Source organism: Porites lutea, chromosome 1 (assembly GCF_958299795.1).
Source record: "Porites lutea chromosome 1, jaPorLute2.1, whole genome shotgun sequence".
Lineage (NCBI taxonomy): Eukaryota > Metazoa > Cnidaria > Anthozoa > Scleractinia > Poritidae > Porites > Porites lutea.
This window is the reverse complement of record NC_133201.1, coordinates 58,351,150-58,358,649: the sequence shown is the minus strand read 5'-3', so window position 1 is coordinate 58,358,649 and position 7,500 is coordinate 58,351,150. Positions and strand designations below refer to the sequence as shown.

The 7,500-nt window shown below is 37.3% G+C and overlaps 1 protein-coding gene and 1 long non-coding RNA gene across 3 annotated transcripts in view; both read right to left on the bottom strand.

Moving 5' to 3' along the window:
* The window catches only part of LOC140923262 (uncharacterized), a 27,179-nt gene extending 23,571 nt beyond the window's left edge, over nucleotides 1-3,608 (bottom strand). Inside the window, exons 1-2 of one of the 2 annotated variants that reach the window (XM_073373356.1) lie at nucleotides 3,596-3,608; nucleotides 578-650 (exon numbers count right to left, since the gene is read on the bottom strand). The gene's annotated coding sequence lies outside the window, so the exon portion shown is untranslated. Of the gene's footprint in view, nucleotides 1-577; nucleotides 732-3,595 lie in introns of those variants that run through there. The other variant, XM_073373348.1, reaches the window with a different exon arrangement.
* A 2,074-nt stretch (nucleotides 3,609-5,682) lies between these two features.
* The window catches only part of LOC140923255 (uncharacterized), a 2,060-nt gene continuing 242 nt past the window's right edge, over nucleotides 5,683-7,500 (bottom strand). The window contains exons 1-2 of the long non-coding RNA XR_012164142.1: nucleotides 7,340-7,500; nucleotides 5,683-6,042 (exon numbers count right to left, since the gene is read on the bottom strand). The exon at nucleotides 7,340-7,500 is cut by the window's right edge and continues 242 nt beyond it. This is a non-coding gene — a long non-coding RNA (uncharacterized lncRNA). The remainder of the gene's footprint in view (nucleotides 6,043-7,339) is intronic.

The following is a 7,500-nucleotide window of genomic DNA, read 5'->3' as shown; positions in this document are numbered from 1 at the left end:
TACATTAAAAAGAGTTATTTCAAACACGGCAAAAACACTTCAGTCTTGTGGTTGCTAAAAAAGCCACAGTTGTGTTCAAAGCAAACTTAAATGGGCTCTTCTTCATTTATTTATGAAATTAACAATATTTCTAGCCAATTGAATTTGTTCGAGAGCTGTTTCTGACATTGGGAGGCACAAAGGTGCAAGTGAATATCCACTTGTACCGCACCTTACAAAAATAGGAAAATGGGAGCATGCAGATAGCGGGGGCATGCTACTCCAAATTTTTTACAAAAATTGGATTGCAACCTGATTTTCATAAATCAGATTTATAAACAACATCATGAGGCAACAAACAGCTATAATTTATCCAACTGCTTATGAAAATGCAAATTAAATATTAAGCAGTAATTTTTGCCTTATTATATCATTGCATATGTCTGTGGCCAACATTTATATATGTATGCACAGAAAGCACAAATGTTCTGCTAATTCTTTGTCATATTTGGGAAATGACAGATAATTATAGTACACATGAATTAGAACTAGTAGGAGTGTATGAATTTTCTACTTCTGTCTGTTGATCTGTACCTACCCAAAGTGCCCTCTAGAACACACTTGACAAAGCAAAGAACCAGGATTTGCAGGTGACTATATATATATGTAATCTGTACCAAACAGAAGAAACTCGTCAGTCCATGAAAGGTGCACCATGCACAACCATTACAGCCCCCTTCCTATATAAATTATAGGCCTGAACCACTAAAGAATTATTTTAATACCTTGCATCAGTTAAACAGGGATCTTCCCTCAGTTCAGTACTGCTCACATGCATGTTGCTAGCCAGCCCATCACCCCCATTGTTACATGTTATCATAAAACTACCACCAAATTTGCTCATCTTTTACAAGTATATCTTTCTCATGCTGGTTAAAAAATATGCATGACCAACCATTTAAAATCAAGCTCGTAGGGATTTGTGTCATAGCAAAAGTTGAAGTTACACTTGAAGTAATTAAACTTCCTCTGCAGTAGGCAATCATCACTGACAGCCACTTGCTTCATTTCTGTTCTGTTAATTAAATTAGGTGTTAGCTTGTTCTCTTTTTCTATCACCAATTTCTCCTCCCTTTAATTTGAAAAGCGTTGTGTTAATTTAAATTATCTTACTACTGGACAGTTAATGAATGAGGCTGAGTATCTTATGAAGAATTATGGAGATCGAGGAGGGTGTAGTCCGTCAAGGCTGTAGGCCGAGGCGGAACACACCCTCCAAGATCTCCATAATTCTTCATACAATATGAAAGCCGAATTCAATAATTGTTTTATTACTCATTCAAAATAATTCCTAGTTTAAAAACATGGCTAAAACATGCTTACCTCCATCGATCCATCGACGTTAAGTTCATCTTCGATAGTGCACATTTAGGGTTGTTCAGCTCCGCAAATATTCTCCAAATAGCAGTTGTCTTCTTGCTGTTCTTGCCACGTTTTTATCTATTATTTCGCCTAGTTCTATACCCTCGAAATGAGTGACAGGTCCGCCAGTTTTGTTTTCACAACCAAACAACTCAACTTCGTTCCCAGGTCTTCTTGGTTAACGGTGCATTAACCTGCAAGAAAGCTGAACTTCTGACGTCATCAGTTCATTAAACGTGAAATTCTTCCAAATTTGGTCATCAGTAGCTGGTTATGGTGAATTATGCATGTGCTTTTAGCCAATCAGAATCAGGGAAATATTTTGAATGAATGTTCAAGTTATTAAAAATAATGAATATATATATATCAAATGAATCTATGTAAACTTCATGTACTTACATTATTATGGAAAACTTCCTGAAACTTTTGATAACTACAGGGTATCCCAAAAGTTCGTTCCTCTACTTTATAAGTCCGTATTTCCGTACGATTGGACTTGGTAAGCGAATCATTTAAACAAAAGTTGTGTCTTTCAATCTAATTACACTTTTCATACTTATTGCGCCATCTTTTGACTTGGATATTCGATTTGTGTACTTCCGCGCCAAAGGTGCGCGAGTATATCTTCCAGCCTTTTTTTTTGTATTTTATAGCCCGAATTGCTCTAACTAGACTCCTTCCTTGTTTTTTGTGAATATCAAGAAAGATAAACCCCCTTAACGCAAAAACGTTCAGCTACGTGAGAGCATAAGCATGTATACTTCGATTTACTGGCTTATCTGTTATAGAAACTACTAAAGAACTGGAAAAATCCAAATGTTGGGTGGTAAAATGATCATGAAGAAATGAAGGTTTTGAAGGCAAGAAACAAGGGGAAGGCCAAAAGTCCTGAATAAAGCAGGTAAAATAGTTTTGAAGAAGGCTAGATACAAATCTCTTCGAGAAAACTCTCACATGGTTAGCAAGCTAAGTCCAAGGGTCATGAAAAGCTGTTAAAAATGTTTAAAAAATTAGAGGCCCCTGAGATGGCCAAAAAAAAAACTCTGTTTAGTCTGCCAAGTAACGCCCAGCTCGTCTCAAGTTTGTAAAGAAGTACAAAAGCCTTGCTGTGGAAGGGACGATTATCTTTTTTGGATGAATGCCCAATATATATTTTTTCAGCTGCCTAAAGTAAACAAATATTGTCCGGGGGCTGAACTGGCTCCTGCGCACCAGGTGATAAAAAAGTTCAAAATGGATCATCTGTGGGTCTACACGCTGTATCCCACTTCATGCCACAACAGCTACAGAATGTGATAAAAAAACAAAATGGGTATGCCAGTTACTGAAATTCTGAATACATGTACTCGATAGTGAAACATCTTCTAGAAATTTCAAGTAAAAATAAAAAGTATTGATCAAAAGTTACAGAGTATGAAATTAGAGGAATGAACTTTTGGGACACCCTGTACCTCGTAAAAAACGATAGTGTACACTCCTATAATACCAGGTCAGCTTCAAAAAGACACATTGATTATGGAAAGTTTCCTCTTCGGTATAGAGGAGCAATAATATGGAATAGTTTACCAAATGATTTGAAGGAATTAAAATGAAGCAATGCATTTAAGAAAGCATTACATACAAATGTACAATCAGCGAAAAATACTCTTTGATACCTTGATTAATATGTAAAGTGATACTCATTATATTAATGCCGCCTTTTTAATTTTCAACTGTGTAAAGAAATCATTGGGGACCTTAAAAAAGCTCATTAGAGCTTGCTGTGTTTCCTTTTGCCTTAACTATATATATACTTTTGTAATTACAAGATTATGTACGATGTATGAGGTTGGCAATAAATAAATAAATAAAATAAATAATTGTGAAGGCTATGTTATATCCCAAATATGACGTTGCTTAACCAGCTTAACTTAGACCACTCAGATTGTAATTTCAAAAAAAATACAAAATTTAATTCTGCAGCTCCCAAAACCGGTCTCCTGGAAGCATGTCAGTTTATAAACCTTGAGAAACATCAGCACTTATATGCACAAACGTGAAAAATCCTAGAGAAGAACTACTTCCGGCTTGGAAATCTCAGCTTGAGTGCAATGTTTAACATGCTAAAGATCGTGTTCACACACTAATTTAATGGTAACTGGATTAAGCAGTAAAGAAAGCAAACGTTAAGAGACAAACGTTGCATTTCACGCACCTTTTAATAGCACTTTATCTCCTCGTCCTACCGCTTTCCGGCCCCCAGCTTTCCTCCCTTTTTTCTGGGTCGTGACTAGAATGGATACTCCAAAATCAGGTATCCGCTCGGAGACTGGAACTGAATAAAATTATTTTTCGGCAAATCGCTCCGACTCTTGAGATAAGTAAACAAAGACTGAAGAAGGCTAAGATGAGAATGGTTACTCCAAAATATGGATCAAAGCCTACATAGAGGTTAGTTGTTTTTCACGTTCTTTGTAAGAATTTAGTGCAAGGAGCAAACAATGTCTGTTTAATTACAGTACCACGACTGTCGTGTAAAGATTTTTCAAAGCAAAGTATCTGTTTGGATAGCTCAGAATAAGGTGGATACTTCAGAATAAGAATGGCCAAAGTATGGAAGTTTTGGCCATCTGGATTATTATTACTGAACTTTCCAATATAAAAATGATTGTTACGTTTACAAAGAGGGTTCAAATACAGTCATTGTGTAATTATGGCTCGGTTAATTCAAAGCTTGCTTATAAGATAGCAGCCGGGTGTAGGGGGGGGGGGGGGGGGGGGTGGGAGGGTTACTCGACCAATATTTGGGTGTAGGTGAGCCGCTGAGGGTTTGAAACCCATACCCTGTTTAGGATAACACCCTCAACTTTAGTACCCAGATAGGACAACTGCCTCAGATGGGGACAAGGTTATCAAGCACACCTGTCAACTTGCACTTATCTTATTTAGACCAGGGTGCCAAGAACAATAACATTTATATTTATTCCACTAAATGCTTTGGGTGATGACGTACTAAATATCTGCAAACATTTGCACTAAAACGAAATCGATCATGCATGAAACAACCTGTTTATAACTAGAACAGACTCGCACAAATCATGCACACTGTTTAGGACAGACTTGCAGGAAATTGTATACCCTGTTTAGGACAGACTTGTGCCAAACTATATACCCTTTTCAGGACAGATGTCCAGCGGCACATCCCCATGGAGGCCATATAAGGGAGTACCCCCCCCCCCCCCCGGATAGCAGACAGTTGTTGAATTTATGGCTCAACATAAACTATTTCTGTTTTCTTATATATTATGGTTGAATTTTTTTCATTTTTTAGTGGTAAGTTGCTGTTTAGTTTAGTGTGAGAAGAATGGGTACTTTATGAGATTATAAAAACCAAAGTGACCCTCACAACCTGTGGGATACTCGGGTCAACCTTTTGGTGTGCTGGGTATCTGGCACAATTAGCCAACCAGAAACCAAATCCTTTTACAGTCTTTTCTATGACCAAAAGGCCTAATGTTAGCTATTTTTGGCAAATGTAAACTATGTGATTCCAAGGTAGTCATTTTGTATTCCTGAATCTGCTGTGTGAACCTTTGTAATTTCCAGTCACATTGAAGGTGTTGAAAATGCAGCCCCTTTATTGTCCATCCTGTCATGAAATGTTGCCCCATCCACAGGTAGCCCAAACTCTGAAGGAGTTTGTTGGACTTTGAATTTATAAGAGAATGTATGACAATAAACAAAATACGTCCTAAATTCCATTTTTTGACAAAAATAGAAATGAGAATGACTTACCTTGTGTTTTTGTTTTGTTAAGCTAAAACGGCCTGGATATACCCTACTTCAATAATTATTATTTATTTATCAGTATTTTAGTTATTCATTTTGTTATTAGGCAGGTACCACAAGGAAATGATTTGGTTGTTCCTTTTTAATTTAGATGATAGATAACCTTGTAGGTGATAATTATTTGTAATGCACTGAACTGGGGGCCTTTCTCTGCTACCAAAAGAAAATCTTCAACTTTTAAAAAAAAAGGGTCAAGGCTTCTTTGCTAAATCAAGGCACTGTATCGTGGAACACAGTGCTTTTTAGAATTACCACCAAAGTAGCAGCTTTATTTCCTGAAAGAATGATTATAATGGAAGCTTTATTTAATGCATGGCTAATTTTAAATTTTCAGGTGACTTTCCACCCCAGGTATAGAGGGTACATAAAAGCACATTGTGGAAGTGGAGAAAGAGTAAGAGGAAAGTAAAACAGAGGAAAGAATTATGGGAAAAGGAAGAAATGAAAAAATGGTTATAGAATTGTAAACAAACAACTTTATTTTTATAAAAGTAATAAACAATTTTTTTTACACATTTTATCAAATTCTTAGAGTGGTTTGTTTGTGGTTTTGAGAATTTTATTAACCAAATGGTCAAGCTACCCAGACATTCAACTGAGCAGCCAACTGCTTGGCCTCAATGAAAATGTTTTTTTTTTTTCCTGTTTTCTTTTTTCTTTTTTTCTTTTTTTTTTCATTTTATTTGCTATTTCTCTTGAAGCCTTCTCCAATTTTCTTCATTTCTTCATTTCTTTCTCCAACTGGTTTCTCTGTTCCTCACAAGCATTTGACTGCAACACCCTCCGGACCTCCAACTCCTCCTCCTGTTACAGCTGCAACATGGATATACCTGCATGATCATTTTTATTCCATTTTAAATTTATGATAAGCTCACCATACTGAGTGAAAAACAAAAAATAGCCCATAACCAGCTTAATGCTGAAGATCTTGTCTCATCAGGAGCTCAGACGACAATCAAGGAAATAGGTAATAGGTCACAGGGAGGGGAAGGAAAACACCTTCCCCCCCTCCCCCCTTGAGTGGAGGAAGGGGGAAGAAAAAGAAAAATAATTCATCCCAGGATCAACAGGATCTATTTCCACACTTTTCAACACCATGATGGTACCACTTGGCTGAGGACTATTGTCAGAAAGTTCAGTGTGGAATAGGGTATGGAAGGCAGAGAGTTTTGGTGACAATGAGGCTCCTAGGATTTGAAAAAAAAACAAAACAAAATACAAGTGCAAAAAAGCAACTATAAATAATTTTGCAAAAATCGTAATATTTAGGCCAAATAATTTGAATTGATACTAGAGTTTCTAGTAAATGTAAAAAGATAGCAGGTGAACATGGGTGGGCTTGCAGAGGCCAGCAGTAGATCTAGGGAGGTCCCCGGCCCTCCATATTTCTAGTTCAAATTGAGGACAACAGTGCCGAGAAAGTTCTTTTCTAGATTGAGCTCCTCCGTACCTTAGGGTCTGAATGAGTGGTTCCTTCCCGCCACCTTATGGTCTGGTGAGAATCCTCCCCCCCCCCTGCCCCACCCCTCTTCTTATCTGAAGGTTTCAATCTGCCACTGTAGGCTCCAGGTCCTATATCAGAGCTATACAGAGACACTACACTAATACAATCTGCAGGACCATTTTTTTTAGAAACTTGAGCTTGTAATAGTGATTACCAAGCTACAAGAAGTATGACCTGAAGTAAATTAAGGACCTGTCATTTATTAGAGGGTGGGGGCATGGCTGGTGCAATTCTTTATCCCAGGTGAATTTTTTTTATGCCCTCCCCCAATTTCCTGCAGAAAAAAATGTAACCCTCCCCGTTGTATGGCCCAAAATAGTTATAACCCTCCCCACGCTAAAAGATATGACAGGGACTATTAAAAGAGAACAACTTTTACCTTGTGATGAAGGGAGGCGCCAATATGACATTCAGGAACAGGTATCTAAGATCACCTCATGCATTGAAGCAATATTGAGCACGATCAATCCTCGTGCTGCTGGAAAATTTTACACGACCGATTATGTTCTTGTCCCAGCTGATTAGTTAATACTGAGGGCGAACATTATGAAGCTCAGTGAGTTACTAGAGAACATATTAGATATGGATAGACGCATTAAAGCTCACCTTAACACCCTGTTTCACTCAAAGACTGGTAATTTTATACGAGGAGAAGAGTGTTCTAAATCGTTTGATGAAGCTGTTATTACAAGGCTTGATGAAGCTAAAAAAAGAGTAAACAGTGAATTGAAATATCTTAATGAGAAACTTGATCAATGCAAAGACAT